Raw genomic sequence first — 18078 nt, forward strand, 5'->3', positions numbered from 1 at the left:
CTCCAATAATGAGAACAAGAAGTTAATTTTACTGAGAGAAGTAAATTAGATTTATTTTCTGAGGTTAACTGAATCATATATCCTTTAGTAATATATTGCCAATATGCTGGTTTAGGTTGTGTTTTGTAATTTTTATTAGATTATATAAATAGGAAGTACCATTTTCCAATTTCTTATTATTATATAAAATTTCACACAGTCTGGATATACAATTTGGTGTATTTGAAAAAGAAGAATTATTTATTATCCTACATAGATCTTTGGAGTACGTCAATATATTCTGAAGCATTAATCATTCATGAGAATTCACTTTGTAAGTTGACATCATATATTGTAAATCCCATACTTGCAGATTTTTTAGACAGTGTAACCAACAGATTAGGTTTTTCTGTCCCCAAGAGAGGAATATATCTCTATGAATTCTATCAGGAAAGTTTTTAGTAATGCTGAAGGGAATTAATGTTGCAAATCAAAGCTTCAGATCCATATTCATGTTTATAAATTTCCTAAAATAGTCAAATAAATGATTTATTAAATTTGGCCTAGTTAGTTTAGTTATATTGTATTGATAATTTAAGGCCAGTGAGTACCATAATATATTGTCCTTGTCTATAAAAGTAGAATTTTTAAGTAAATTATTTTCATTTATTATTATAGTTGTATGTTACAATTTCTAATTAGTCATATAATTTGGATTGATCCATTCAACCACAGTTTTAAGTAAAGTTGCTCTTATATAAGATTCAATATCTGGGAAATTTATTCCTCCCTGGTCCCATTGTCTGATATGATGGGTATATGCAATTTTGTTTCTTTTAGGAAACCACAGAAATCTTAGCAATATTGAAGTTATTTTCTTAAGGTGAGTTTTCTCAGGAATTAACAAAGTGGCTTGTACAACACACAGAATTTTAGGGAGAAGAATAATTTTAATTAACTGTAATCTATCTTCACAAACTATAAATAACTTATTATATTTACCCACTAGAGAGTCTATTTTAGCTATGATCCTTCTATAATTAATAGTCAATATATCTTGAATATTTTCACACAAGTCTATCCCTAAGTATTTTATTGTTGAGACATGTTCTCCCATGATATGATTTTTATCTATTTGAAAATCCTTTTTTTTATTTAGTAATAAGTATTTAGACTTTTGTTTATTAAATCGGAGTCCTGAGATCTTATGAAATTTCTTTATCAGATTATTTAATTCAACTAATGTTTATTTTGAATTCAGTAGTGTAAGAAGTATGTCATCAGCAAAGAGCATGATCTTGGGGTTATATTGACCAAATATATTTATTCCTTTTATCTTTGGATTGTTTTGTATTAATATTGCCAATAGTTCTATAGCTAATGCAAATAAAATGGGTGACACAGGCATCCTTGTTTAGTACCTCTCGTAACTTGTATAGCTTCTGAGGTAAAGGATCCTAATTTAACATAGGTTAAATTGTTTTTATAAACCTTTTTAATAAATGTAATGAAGGCGATGGGAAATTTATAAGCTTCTAAGATTTTAATTAAATAATCCCAGTACAAGGAATCAAAAGCTTTCTCAATATCTAGTCCAATTATTAAGGTTTCTATATTTTCTTTGTTTAAATAATCAATTAATGTCAATATTATTTTAATGTTATCATGTGGATGTCTATTTTGAATAAACCCAGTTTGGTCATAGTTGATAATTTCATTCATATGATTTTTTATTTTTTTAACCAATATAGACATAAATATTTTATAATCATTATTTAATAATGAAATTGGCCTATATGAGCTGCATTGACTCTCATCCTTGTTTTCTTTTAAAATGGGTATGATTAAGGAGTATCTCCATGAAAGAGGAATTAATGCATGAGTTTGAATTTCAATAAATGCTTTATGTAGTAATGAAGTTATATTTTTGGGGAATAGTTTGTAAATTTCTGTGATTAAGCCATCCATTCTGGGAGATTTACTAGTTTTACTTTCTTTGATTGTATCGATGACTTCTTTGTGCATAATGGATTTTTGTAATTCATTTTGTAAACTTTCAGGGATTGTTTTAATATTTGAAAACACATTTTCTAAAAGGGGGTGTTCTGGCAAATTATTGTTATTTTTAAAATGATTTTTGAAATGACACTCAAAAGCATCTAGAATATCTCCTATTTCTGAATCTTTCTTACCTTTTTCTTCATGTAGTATATTAACAATAGTATTAGCTTTAGATTGCATTTTAATTTAACAGATAAGTTATGTAAGTGTTTTGGAGAGGTGGTATAAGAATTTATTTTTAACCTCTCCATGGCTAAATTAGTTTTATGATTTAAGATTTCAATATATCTTTTATTTAAGTCTTCTATTGTCTTCTAATTCTCTAATAAATTAGGAGATTTTTTAGATTTAAATAATGTGAGCTTACTTTGTAGTTCTTGAAGTTCTGATTCCCATTCCTTGATTTTATTTTTATACCAAGCAATCATTTTTCCATAGATATAAGCTTTTAATGAATCCCATACCATTACTATATTCGCTTCTGAGTTGCAGTTTACATCTACAAAGAAATTGAATTCATTCACTAACCATTGCTTAAATTCTTTAATTTTTGTAATTTATGAAGGAATTCTAGTAAGAAAAGTGAGTGATTTAAAATGTATTTGCACTTTTAGAACTAGAGAATTATGATCTGAAAGGGGGCAAGGAATTATTGTAAAGGAAGTAATTTTTGTTTGAAGATCCTGGGAAATATATATCTTATCAATTCTGGCTTGGGTACCATATCTATAATCTTGATGGGAGAATACCAAGGAATTACTATCTATAACACTAAAGGTATCTTTTAATTTTAAGGATTCGGTTCATTTTTTTTAGTAATTTTGCAGTAGCTGTTAGATGTGGAGATTTTTTATTAGTAGTTTCAGACATATCTGTAATACACTTAAAGTCCCCTCTATTATTAAATTACCTTTAAATATGCTTGTAATTTGATCTAAATGCTTTTTGACTGTCCCCATCCCAATATCCAGAAGCCAATATAGGTTTACTAGTGTCCACAACCTGTTACTTAACTTCAGAATGACTATAGCTATAAGGCCCTCATTGTCTATATATTTATATATTATTTCAGAATTTAATAAATTGTTTTTCCGTAGAATTATTACCTCCCTCTTCTTTGTTTTAAAATTGGAACATACTAAGGTGTTGAACTCACTCGGGTCCCGTGTGAAATTATCATTGCTCTTGAAATGTGTTTCCTGTAAAAAAAATATTTGTGATCTATTTAAGTTTGAATATTTTAGTAAGTTAGATCTTTTATTTGGACTATTTAGACCATTAATGTTTAACGATAATATAGAAAGGTCCTTATCAAATTATTTTGAGGAAATATTTAAAGGTGTCATTGACTTTACCTGAAATCATCCCCTCCTTAAAAAATAAAGTATTATTGATTAGTACATAATCAATTATCTCAGTGAAGCATGTTATCACTAAGGTACTCAATAAGTATACGTCAGGCTCTGTAAAAATAATGAACAATTTAAAAACTAAAATAAATACTAAAGTTAAAGTAATTAGCTCATTAATCCCTACCCACCATGGAATGAAATACATTCCTAGTCCAACAGATTGAAACATCTGGTGAACTATTACTCTAACTTCCTTTTCCCATTCCTTTCAGCTCCATATATACTGTAAATAATCAAGAAGTCTAATAAACAACTATTATTGTGATTTAAAAACATTTGATTGTAGAAGGCATTGTTTAATATGAATTAACTACTATATAATTACCATCTAAACATAGAAAACAAATGCAGTTGAATTATACTAATTATTAACTTATTCAGCTCATTGTATCAACATAACTTTCCATATTGGGTATGAATTTACTTGTTTAAACACACAGACACTTTAATCCTTAACCACAAGGTTTGCAAGCAATAACAAAAATTAAAAGAGAATATCATATCTTATAATCTTTAATTATATGCTTTCAAGAACTGTTCATCAGATTTAAAAGAACCTGTATAATTACCTTATAATCTGAATATAGGCTTAATCTTATTATATTTCAGCTAATAGTTATAGTAATGCTTTAGAAAGGCAGTCAAAAAATGCATATGTTTAAATTATCTAAGTGGTGTAAAGCATAGTAGTTTCTATGAATGTGTTGATCAGGTACTTATATAATTTTAGTTGCCTGGTTTACTTTAATAATGGTTTTGTTAAAATAAGGTTCAAACAACAATCAGATTTCATTTTATATTCTCTTGTACGGGGTATAACTAGATAAGGGAAATCTAGCTTGTTTCCTAAAGTGTGTTGTGAACGTGCTTCTGTAGAGTACGAGTATACCAACAACCAATCAAAACCTTATCTATTCATTTTTATGACAACATTAAACTACTTTGCAATTGTAAAGATAGGAGAAAACTTTTTCCCTAGCTCGTGCAAACTGCAATCTAAATAGACTTTTATAAAACTTCACGAGCACGTATTTCCCGCTCAAAGTGAAAGCGGAAGAGAAAGAAAGAAAAAAAAAACGTCTCAAAACACTGACACTCTCCTTCACAAGGAGCACACCACCCCTGACCCAAAGACACCAGGGTCAGCTCACATCGTGTCCATTGTACCTTTAACCCCACTCTCTGCATACTATCTGACCTCATACAACACCAATTCACTCGACCGACAGTGCTTCACCAATCTAACCCAACACAACTGTACATCAGTTCCACATAATCTGCAACTACAACCAACAAAAACCAGACCATTCATTATCAATTCAGAAGGCAAAGCAGTGCATCACCAGAATTACAACATTTCACAGCCTCTATTCCACAAAGAAATCCCACCAGTTATCCCCGACAAGTAGAGATTGCCAGATACTTTAACAAACCCTGCCCAGAAAATCACTCCACTGTCAGCCAACTTCCCAAAATAGGAACAATCGTCAAGCCATTCCAAGTAACAACTATTTCAGTAAAGCAGCCTTCTTAGAAGCCCAAACCCTACTTTCAGTAACAATTTTTTCCCTCTAGCTGCAACAATAGTCCCAGTCCTTGCAGCAAGCACACAATGACATACCGGACAAGATTTAAAATAGGGCATAACCCTGGTGTACAACCTTTCTTCGTCAGTGCATCTGAGGCAAGAAGTAAAAAAAATGTTTTTCACCATAATACCAACAGTGATGATTACTGCATTACTCTCCAGAAGCATACACATTGTTTAAGGCCATTGCGAAGACCCCAGCTAATTATCAATGACTGCAATGTATATATTATGCAATAGGCTGTGAGCAGTATAACAAAGGTCAAAATAAAAAGGTATGCAGTAATTGTCATTTATGCCAGGGAAGGAAGTTGAAGTTTTAATACTGTAATGAATATAAATTAATGTGTAGTCTGTGTATATTTGCAGTTCGTTAGATCACCTCTTCCATACATTACTCTAATGCATCGTCCAAAGGCAGGACATTCATTTTCACTTAGTTCAAATAATTCTATACTGTTCCCGATCACAGTATGTTAGTTACTAATCGAGCTAACATTTTAACATGGAATGAAATTAAGGTAGCATATTTAAAATGTAAAAACAAAAATAGGGGAAAAAAAAACTGTTTTATACGCCCCTAGACTGACAACCACACACCATTTTGGAAAAATCAAAGCCAATCAGATAAAGTATATATATATATATATATATATATATATATATATATATTTATATATATATATATATATATATATATATATATATATATATATATATATATATATATATATATATATATATATATTTAGTCTGCCATTACTAAATGATAAGCAAGGTAAACTCCAGTTTTATATTATAGACAATTTACTACATGTAATAACTGCAACTCGAAACAAGTCTCTTTCTTAACATCCTCATTCACATCAGCAATGAGGAAATACCTTCTTGTTACTTTAATTTTAACTGACAGATCTCAATAGTGTTTCTCCATTTAAAAATGGGAATGTTTCGTAGCTATGAGGAACATTTCATTAATATAGTCTAAAAAGGCTATAAGTGCTACTGTATGAGACTCAGACTAAAAATAACAATAAGCATTTTAATAAAAGGAAAATTAATTAATTAAATAATAGACATGACACTAGTAGGCTGTTAACATAGTTATAAAACATAATAATTTAACTTTGATATTACTAGATTAAATAAATAGCTATATTAAATAGTAGAAATGTTTAACATTTATTTATTAAAACAAAGAGAAGAAGAGAAACTTAATAGGATGATAAGACATGTACAAATAGTTATAGGAAACATACTTTTTCTTGTGTGTATATATACATATATATATATATATATATATATATATATATATATATATATATATATATATAGTGAATAAATGCATGAGATTAATGGTATTAATACATAGTGAGACCATTTAGATGCTTTTACTAGTTAGGTTGCAGTTGACACTTTGAGAGATTTCATAGAAGTTGGTACTTTGGATTCAGTTTTCTGTTTCTTTTTTTTTTTTTACATCAGTCCAGCCATTTTTGTCAGTGGTTCTCTTCAGGGATGGGGATGCCCATTCCATATCTTCAGAAATGGCTATAATGTTATTGTTTTGAATGAAATGCACAGCTTCTTCCAGAGTGTTGAAGGTTCTCATCTCACTTAGGTGCATTATTTTAATTTTTGCAGGAAAGGCTATTTGAACTTTAATATTATTCTGTTTTAGAGTTTTTATTAGAGGCCATACCTTTTTTTCTCTGTTCTAGCACTTTAGTGGAGTAGTCATTGTCAAATCTTATTGTGTTCTGGTTATATTTTATAGGACTTTTTCTCCAAGCTGTTTTTAATACCAGTTCTTTGTCCATAAAAGATAAGAATTTTACTATAATTGATCTTGGTGGTGTGATGGATGTTGATGAAGTTGTTGCTGAAGTTCTATTCCCCAGAGCACGATGGGCCCTTTCTATTCCAAAGGAAAAACCTTCTTTAAGATTTAGAAACTTTGGTATCCAAGAGTTTAGGAAAGATATAGGGCAGGATTCACGAAGGCTTGCACGGAGTGTAAGAGACGTGCAACACTCCATGCAAGCCTCGCGATCCAGGAACAGCCCTAAGCTCCGTGTAAGAGACCAGCTAAAACGTCTCTTACACCGACTGGGCGTGGACATGCTAAATACCTCACTTGCATCTGAAAGGTATGCAAATGAGGTATATTAGCGATCCATGAAGCAGAAACCAGTCCGTGTAGGAGACGTTTAAGCTGCAGAAATGTACTCAGCTGACAACTGAGTACATTTCTGCAAATTCCACAATGGAGCGATGTCAGCTCCAAAAAAAGGTTGCATATGACTCAGGCAGCATGCCAATGGCCAAATATGTGGCCATTGGCAAGATAACCCGATGCAAAAATATTAAAAATATAATTTTTTTTTTTCGGCGATCGCCGATGTTTAAACCCAGCGCAGCCCCGCGCAAACGGGCTGCGCTGTATAAAACCATAAAAAAGAAGGTTATAAACCCACAAATGTGGGTTTCATGCAATACATGGAATGACAATGCAGGGACCAGCAGACCAAAACCAACATGGCCACCGTGTAGTGGTTGCTAAGGGGGGAAGCTGAGTCTAAGACATGTAACTAAGCATTAGTAGGCAATCTCATGTAAATGAGGGTTCAGATACTGAATCTCACAGTCACATACCAAATGAGCACAGTCTGAGTAGTGTAAGAGATACAAAAGGGGGAGGAATAGAGTAGGAGGTAGGTGACATCACAGGGGGGAATGGTAGAAAGAAATGCAGTTCATTGGAGGCCAGTGTAACATGACAGATGACAGGCACAGATCATGGAAAGAGGTGTGCCACTAGATAAGTCATGGAAAGTCAAGAAATGGAAGGTGCACACTGTTACCTACACCAAAGTTTCTTGCTGGCCATGCATGCGCATGTGTGCGCGCCATGAAGCGCGAGTAGGACAGTGTGCGTGCGTGTAAGGCAGTGTGAGCATGTGGGAGCGTGTTGGGAGATGTTTAACACTGTTTGCACAGGTGTGCGCGCGTGTAAGGCAGGCTGAGTATGTTGGAGGCTGTTGGCAGATGTGTAACAGTGTTTGCGTGGGTGTACGCACATTTAAACCCGAATAAGTAGATTCTGAACCATGTAAGCATGTGTGCGCGCGTGTAAGCCACTGTGAGCTTGTTTCAGATAGTATGCACGTTGCTCCCCCCTGAGGAAACAGAGAGGAAAAAGGAAGCAACAGAATTAATAGGAAGCTAGCAGGGATAACTGCTGAAGCTAGCAGGTGAAAATAATTAGAAGCAGGCAATTACACAGGCAGAATAGTAGCCCAGCCCAGCACTTAAAACTCTGCAAACAGTAGTGCAGGATGTTTCCATTAAGAGACACTGCAAGACAGGAGTAAGCTAATAGAAGTGAAAACTGAAAAAGCTTCACTCAGAGCAGAAATGTTAGGGGCTGCCATAGCTGTCATAATGAGACATAGGCGACTTGCTGAAGGAGGTGACAATGTAGATGGTGCCAGACAACCCACAGTGAGGAGACGGAGAAGAGTGTACAGGCCCAGGGTCACCTACCACGGGTTACATGAGCTGGAGATAGTAGAGCGCTATAGAGTGGACAGAGAGCTCCTGCAGCAAATTGTTGAGCTGTGCAGGCCACGCCTCACACACAGAACCAACAGAGGGGAACCCATCCCAGTGGAAACCAAGGTATGTGTTGGCCTAAGAATACTAGCAACAGGTACCTTCCAGAGACCAACTGGCGATATGATGGGGATATCACAGGCATCAGCCTCCAGGGTACTATACCAGTTCCTAGATGCCATGTCAGCACATGTCGGTGATCATGTATATTTCCCCAATGCCCGTGAGGTATTGGCCAGCAATATGCATCTCTTCCAGCAAATAGCGGAATACCCTGAGGTACTGGGTGCAATAGACTGCACGCACATATGCATCAAAGCACCAGCCGGTGAGCGGGGTAGGGCCTACATTAACCGCAAGGGCTTCCTCCATCAACTGCCAGGTCGTGTGTGATGCCCAGGGCATAATAATGAATGTGTGTGCTGGCTGCCCCGGGAGTTATCACGATTCCCACATCTGGCATTTGACGCAGCTGTACCAGACATTTGCCAATGGGGACATCCCACACGGACACCTAGTGGGGGATGCAGGTTATGCACTGGAGCCGTAGCTGATGACACCCATCAGAAACGCACACACACCTGAACAGGAACGCCACAATGAGGCACATGCACAAACACGTAATGTAATAGAGCGTGTGTTTGGGCTGCTCAAGTCACGGTTCCGGTGTCTGGACACATCTGGTGGAGGCTTGCAGTACACACCAACTACATGTACCCAAATTGTCATGGTATGTGCTATGCTACATAATATGATCTTGTGAAAACAGCTGCAGCAGGACCAGCATAGGGCCGGGCCAAACAGCCCCCCCACCATTGCCAAGACCATCACAGGCAGAGCGTGACTCAGAGGAGGAACAACCTGAGCCTGCCCCAGTAGGCAGAAGGAGGCGTGCCCAGTATGCCCTGGCCTTGGCAAAGAGGCAACGCATAGCACATACACTGGCTCAGTAGGAACCCTGGGAATGATACCCCTCTCTGACTCACTCATATAGTAACAGGGATGCCTAACAAGACACAACCTGCTCTCAAACATGTACAGGGAGTGTAGTATGTGCATCTGACAGAGGCAGCCCTGCAGCACCACCTGAGGCATGATTGCCATGTGTTAACCAATGTAACACCATCTAGTATATGCAAACATGAAGACCCTGCCTAACAACTCACCCTCACCAAGCATGATGCCACACTATGAAGACAAGAAGATCAAGTACAATAATTGGCTGAAGTAATGCAGTCAGTCAAAGGGGAGCCAATGTGTTACAGGCTGGGAAGATATGCGGAGTTTGACATGATGCACCACCTGCTAGGGGTGGCGTGCACCTATCATGCCATGCCCCATGGATACTGGCAAAGGCTGTCAGTACCCACAGCATGCCCTGAATAGGTAAGTCTCAAAACACAAACCCAACCTCATAGGTTCTACAAGGGATAGGAACCTAGATGTAATACTACCCCATGACAGATGTATAAACAGCAAGATGTGTGCAGTGTAAATGCACACAGTAAGGAGAATGTAGATACCAGTCCTGTAATAGAGAACTGGGCAAGGCTCACATCAGCACCCTGACACTACCAGGTCACACCTCATACTGTGCTGTACAGTCACAAAACATGGAACAAGCTACAAAAGGAGGGTGACTAGCAAGAAATGGCAAGGATAACCACACCCCCATGTTGGTACCACAACAAGAAGCAGCATGGAATATCCATGGTCAAATACCAATGGCTAAAACTGCCTCGCAGTATATAGCCTGCTGCAGGCCACTGTCCTAATACCAGGAACAGCACCTGGCCTATGTCGGAATACATGAATATATCAAGCCCCCCAAACTACATTATATTGCTCGACTGAAAATACCCAGACATACACCGGTAGCATTGTACTAGCACCAACACAGTAGGAGAAAATTACCCAGATTCCATAAACCAAAATGCCCAGGAACAATGTACTACTCCCACAAGAGGGGTAAGCATACTGGATGTGATAATCAGCAACATGTGTACTGGATGGCAAGATGAGAAGTGTACCCCTCACTGGTAAGACCAGACCATAGAGTAATCACACTGGATATAAACACCCTGACCCCAGTCCCTGGCCAGAATACCACAGTGAAAAACATGTGTAAAGTATAGGTTGCAGCCCTCAAAACCGATGTTGAATCCACAAAAGGCCCTGTGCAAGTGCAGAATATGGGACACACCACAGAACATGTTATACAGGCATTCCATGAACACAGCCAGGAATGCTTGGAGTATGCAATCACAAATAACAACAACACACAATGCCATACACGCAGGCATCCGGCATGCTGGCCTCCAGCCATTACCAAACCATGCAAGAGAATGAGGAAGTTACCACATGATAGAGCAAACATAAAAAGGGAAGTAATCACTGACCAGTAGTATGGCAACAACATATGTCCACACATACAATCCACTAAGTCCAGCCACAACAAGTATAATCTATGAATCCAGAGGCAATGTGATGCCAGTACCAAGTACACAGACAACCACAACACCCCCCCAATAAATGCAAACATATGTGATAGATGCATCCATGTATCCAAACCAGAGGTTGAGCTCCAACAACTCAGTACTGTCAACACTAGTCAGGAGGAGAAGGTAACCACATACATCACAAACCCAGTCCCACATAGACCTACCACAACTGTAAACCAAACACATAAACACAGACAAATATTCCCAGAGGCCTTAATTACAAACACACCACACCAACAGAAGCCTCCAAAGTAGATCACAAGCAACCACAACCTTCAAACATAGCACATGCAACAAATAGTACGCAAAGCTGGTGTGCCAAACAGTCACAGGCCAGAAGGAGAAACAACATGCCTGATACAGTCATAATAGGTGTCTGTATAGGCAGACACACAGCTGTCCCACTCACCAAACTGAACAAGGGAAAGGGTAGAGTAAGCTGCTTGTAGGTTGCCACAAAATGCCACTTAACACAAGTACGCAGGTCACCCCAAAGCAAGCAGAAATATGATGCACTCAATGTCCATGCTGGTGTGAATTACCTGAGATGTACCTCCCTGGTCAACATCAAATGAGACATGGATGGTTCTTCCGAGTATGTACCCCAGGGTGGGATGACACTGGCTGTGTGCAGCATCCAACCCTCACCAAGAATGATGCCACAGTACAAACACAGAATGCTCATGTTTAACAGCTGGCACAGTTACAGCTGTCAGTCCAAGAGGGTGTAATGTGTGTCTGCTATAGATGTCAAGCATGACAAGCCATGCTGCTGTTACAGGGATGGCTGTCAGCTGTTACCCGTGTGCGTCTGGATACTGGATAAGGCCTTTGCCACCTCCATACAGCCGTATGCAGGCAAGGCCAAAAAGACTACCCACCACCCTAGAAAACGTAAGTGGTAGGAAACATAAGGGTAAGGCTGACCAGTGTCAGATGTGTAAACTGCAATATGCATGCCCCTGAGGCACTTCCCATTATGGAGAACATTGATGCCTGTCCAGTGACAGAAGCCTGCTGCAGGCCTAGTGATACCACACCAGCACTACTAGGTTATAACACATACCATGTGTTATGGCCCCAACACCTGCACCAAGACATCAAAGGAGAGGGAGTATCCATATGCAACACAGACACCCATATAGCCAGGTAACTGACAATGCACAAAGCAGCAGACACCACCCATGTGCACATAACTGTAGTCAAAACTGCTGTACAGTCTGTAGCATGCGACAGACCACACTCTCACACACAAGAACCCCACCCAGACATCCGAAGACACTGGACAGTATGAATGTCCCACCAAATACCAGACAAGGTACACAAAGTACCACATAGGTGTCAAACCATTATGTATGCAAGGAGTCATCAGGGATCTAGGGACACAGGTCGACATTAATCTGTCATGTGACAGCCACAATGCCAATGTGGCTATGAAGAGTGTTGATACTGGACACTGTATCATGAAAGGATACACATCAACATCAACAGAGGTCACTGTGCTGCTGTACTGTTCCCTTATCAGACCCATAATCTAGTACAATGACTCATATGGGATGTACCATATGTGACACCTGCAGCGGTTTGGAAGACCTCATAGTTACCCCACCAACAGGATAAAGGGTGTGAAATATATGTCATATGCTGCCTGGCTGTAGACACCCCAGCTGACTGCAGTCACACTCTGCCTACACAGAGGCATTGTATGTCTGTTGTACCAGGCCATGTCCAACACAGGAGTAATGGACATGCTACACCACAGGAAATCAAAGCCATTGGAGCTGTGAGAGTCACAGATGTCAACCTCAACACATAATGAAATAAGATGTGCTGGAGGGACAGATACATAACCCATAGGCTCCCCACACCCAGAAACAGGATCCCAATCCATGGTAGGCAGAGCCCCTCACTGACACCCCTCAACAGGAATATTGCCAAGTGGATGGATGACCGTACATGTATACTGGGGGTCCCCACTGTGTCACAACCAGACAGAGGCACAGTGAAGAACCTCATAAATGGCCATAATTGAACATAGCAAGGGGTGGCGAAAGACACACACACTCTAGCTAGGCTTACTAATGGCCTAGGGTGTCTAGCCTACTATGAACCCATGAACTTATGAAGATACAAAACGTACAGGACACTAAGGATTATCACAAGGCTTACCCAACTGATGGTAGGAACCATGTTGGGCATCCACAGATATGCTCCGAATCACACAGATATTACAAACAACATACCAAACACACACACATATTGCTAACATACAACCTGTCAGGTGCAGTGCAAACACCCCCCCCCGAGTTCAAAATACCTATCCCAGCAGATGGTCCCCTGACATTGCAGATGCTGAGGTAACAGCCATCATCTGCAAAGCAGAACACACAGCAGGAAAGGTATGTGATGGTGTCCTGTGCTGAGGCCAACATGGACCCCAAGAGTAATGGAATGCAAAATCACACTACTGGCCAATGTCAGCCTTACCACAGGATATGTACCCAAAGAGCAGTGTACAACAACAGTGGTCCATCACAACAAAGGTGTTGCCTGAATGGATACTCCAAACTACCACCTCAGGATCCTGACAAGCTTGTTCTGCACAGCTATGGAAAGGATCAGTATGTACCGCAGACAGAAGGCTAATGTGGACCTAGTGATACTGGACCCTACACACTGTGGCTGTTGTAACTGCAGAACCGGCCCCTAAACATTTCTGACCCATTTGAAGCAGTTATTAAGGTCATTGATGTAGGCTATGTGGTCCACACAGCTTAGCTGGACTGTGCACATGCTTCTAGACAATACCATACGTGTTCAGTATGGATATGTTCACCAGCTTAAATATACACCCCTATGTCAGTCGAGGGGTTGCAAAGCAGACCAAGTACAGAACTGACATGGTAAGACATGCCGCATCCATGTCAGACTACAAAGCGGATATGAGTGGCATCCCACAAGGCCTGGTCTTGGCCCCCCCACCCCCGTTCTGTATACATGTCCCATAGGTATAGGCCAACATGGAAGGACTGTGACTGAGCATGTATGCAGAGGAGTACAAACAGCCCACCATATCCGACCCCCAGCTGACACAAGCAACCCACAAATGGGCCACCTACAAACAGACAACTGTAGCCATAGCCATGTCAGCAAGCTAATCGCAAAACTGTGTATAGACAACCACCGTGGATATACAGTAAGTGCCCACAAATTACCACACAGGTGTTAACCCATGAGGTACCTAACATGTAATGTGAGACCTGGGTACAAAAGGTGATAAATATCCTGCACTGGACAAGCATGTGTCTGTAGTGTTCGCAGAAACATGTACCATATACCCACCCAAACATGAAGGCTGGCAGATGTAGATAAGGGGAACTCACTCTGGCTCTGCAGCCATCCTCCATCAGCATCACAACTGACTACAATAGCCCCTGTGGGATATACCGCAGCACAAACCTCCATCAACTGTAAAGTCCACAACAGTACCCCACCAGGGGTAGCAAAGAGCATGAACAGATGCCATGTGTTGCCTGAGTAAACAAACTGCAGCCCCACACACCGCCATCCTTCCCAGCTACAGGAAAGCTGTGCCTGATGTATAAAGCCATGTCCAACCTGGAATGAATGAACATGTTGCACCTTGTACAATCTGAATGGCAGTGAGCTATGCACGAGAGACCTGAACCTCAGCACTGACATACATAGGACAAGCTGTACAGAATGATCCATAACACAGAAGGCACCCCCACACTTCAGTAAACTCCTGGTACAGGTCAGCCAGAGTGCCACATATCGGCACCCCTCAAGAGGCATCCTGATGAGTGTATGGGAGATGGTAGGCTACCTTGGGTATCACTGTTATGTCAGAGGTAGACAGAGGCACAGTATACCAACCATGACATATGTAATGGCAAACTCCAGTTACAATGTGTGTTGAAGGACAAACACACCCTGTGACTACCATCAGAAATGGCCTACAGAACATCGCTAGTGTTTGCCAATGTCCACCCATGTTGTGGAATACACTTGCAATGTTGGACGAGCCTGGTGTAGGTAGTCCATATCTGAACATATTGCAACATGGTCATATGTGCACAACTGGCCCCTACACAGTCTGTTGTGCTCACTATGAAGATGTCAAGCAGTGATAGGACTTAAGCCCAGGATACTGTCCACCACAGTGAAAGTACTGAACCAGTACACTATACGGTACTACAGTGTTAGGTCATTATGAAAGTATGTTGAGAACTGTCTGCAAAGTATCCCATGCAATTCATGCAGGCACAGTATAATCCCTGTTGTGGCAGACATGAAGCAGTTGGCCAGTTAGTACACAACATGACACCCAACACACAATCATAAATGTGCGATAATGTCGAAGGTCACACACACCCAAATATGTGGTGGACTTCAGAGTGCAACATATGAAAAGCTCACACTGGGCATGCTCGCACACTTTGATAAATGAGGCATATGTCAGACAACATGCCATGGAAAGGCTGAACTGGGCATGCTCATACACTTAGGCCATATCTCCGTGTAGCAGTTGGCCACACATATCTGGTATTTGTACGTGTCAGTCCAGGAACCAACCACAACACAGCAATCAGCCCAGTGCACACAGTAAATGACCACAGAGACATAAGTGATATAGTGGATCACCGTCATATGCAAACATCTGCCACAGATACACAAGTTGGTCATAGGAACAGGGAATGCTATGGCAATAAAGACCTGCAAACAGTAGAACAGCACAACAAATATTGTGCATCCAACAATTGAACATATGGGTGTAGAGGTCAATACTAGGCTTCTTGCCCCAGGGAATGACAGCTCAGCCAGAGTGTGCTTGGCATCTGCATCCCCAGGATAGTAGGCTACCATGCCACTGTAAAGTAGGTCACAGAAGGCAACATGTGAGTCTAGTGAGCTGTGTCTCTGTCAAGCAGGGGCACCGTGGAGGTCTCAGGGATTGAATGTGCTAAGCCCCAGCCATGTTGTCGGTGTGTGCTGTGAGAGGGTTGCTGAGGATCTCTGACAGTAGGTGTCCGTCAATAACAGACTGAGGGGAGCCCTATCTGCATTCTCTGGACAATTTCACTGTCAACACTGTGTTGTAATGAGTATGTGTGAATGAAGTGCCATGCTAGAACTGTCCACAGATGTCCTCCCTCTGTGGGCTACAGCTCTGCAATGTATTAGGTCACTCTGTCTGTTGAATGGAGCATATATGGCTGGTGTACAGCTGACAGGTGTCTTGTTGTGGAGCAGTCATGGGTATATGTGGGATAGCATGACCAATGCAAACTGTACACATGCTCATAGGATGCAATTGTCAAGGATTATGCTGAGTGGCCAGTATAGTCCTCCAGCATGGGTCCTCTGAAGTCATCCACCCCAGTCTACACAAGTGTAGAGTCTGCTTGTGCTAAACACAGTTTGTGTGCAGTGACAACCTTGCCTGGGGGTGGAGATGAAATATGGATGTCCAGGGAAAGGTGGGTATGGTCAGATATCAACAATGGTGGTCTACCTCTGGTGTGGAACAGTGAGTACCCACGTTGCAGATGGACAGGTGCAATATGTATTCACCCATGTGGCTGTGGTGTGTGGTTCTGCCATAGCACATGGACCCACAAATTGTAGTGGCTGTAGGGTAAAGTGGTAGAGGCCTGAGTAGTTCTCACACACAATATGCCTGTACCTGATGTTAACAACTGGAATGGTGTATGTGAATACCTGCATATCCTGGCACTGTTCCCAGGGAAGATAAGTGTGTGTCCTGGATGTGGGTCTGGTGTTCTGGACTGGTTGTGTTGTGTGTTACAGGTCCTGTGGTCCCAAAGCATGGTATAGGACATAACCTGCCAGTGCGATGTGCATATCTGACCCTGACGTATGTGGCTGCAAATGCATATATATGCTATCCCCCACCTGACAGGTAGTACTACATCTACATACCTCTGTAGAAATAAAGATGTCAGTACCCTAGAAATACTACAGGTGCAGAATAGATGCCCAGTAATTCGGATAGTGCGCTCTGCTAATGCGTCTCCCTCAAGTGTCATAATATAGTTAGGTAGGGGATCGAATCCTGCAAATGTTCAGTGAGTGTGGGTGAGTGGGGTTTGTGTGAGTGAAAGGCTGTGAGAGGGAAATGTCCCTTTTGGCAACTGGGAGAACACACTACAGGATGCACACTGCCCTTTCTAAACACAGATGATGTCAGCACCCTATAAGTACAGCAGGAGAAGGGAAGCTCAGTAATGTGAATAGCGCACTCTGCTAATGCGTCCATCTCAAGTGTCATAACATAGCTAGGTAGTGGTTTAAATCCTGCAAATGGCAAGTGTGTGTGTTTGGATGAGGGGGGTTAGTGTGTGTGTGCAAATATATGTGGGGAAAATGTCCCTTTTGGCAACTGGGAGAACACACTACAGGATGCACACTCCCCTTTCTAAACACAGATGATGTCAGCTCCCTATAAGTACAGCAGGAGAAGGAAAGCCTCACAGTAATGTGAATAGTGTGCTCCGCTAATGCATCCGTCTCGAGTGTCATAACATAGTTAGATAGTGGTTTGAATCCTGCAGATGGCAAGTGTGTGTGTTTGGATGAGGGGGGTTATTGTGTGTGTGAAAATATATGTGTAGGAAATGTCCCTTTTGGCAACTGGGAGAACACACTACAGGATGCACACTCCCCTTTCTAAACACAGATGATGTCAGCACCCTATAAGTACAGCAGGAGAATGAAAGCCTCCCAGTAATGCAAATAGCGCGCTCTGCTAATGCGTCCGTCTCGAGTGTCATAACATAATTAGATAGTGGTTTGAATCCTGCAAATGGCAAGTGTGTGTGTTTGGATGAGGGGGGTTAGTGTGTGTGTGCAAATATGTGTGAGAGAAATGTCCCTTTTG

The 18078-nt window shown here is 40.5% G+C and overlaps 1 protein-coding gene across 1 annotated transcript in view; it reads left to right on the forward strand.

Moving 5' to 3' along the window:
• LOC122797039 (histamine H3 receptor-like) overlaps nt 1-18078 on the forward strand; it is a 364839-nt gene that overhangs the window by 308313 nt on the left and 38448 nt on the right. The gene's annotated exons all lie outside the window — the stretch shown is intronic.

Source organism: Protopterus annectens, chromosome 3.part0 (assembly GCF_019279795.1).
Source record: "Protopterus annectens isolate FY-2018-M chromosome 3.part0, PAN1.0, whole genome shotgun sequence".
NCBI lineage: Eukaryota > Metazoa > Chordata > Ceratodontiformes > Protopteridae > Protopterus > Protopterus annectens.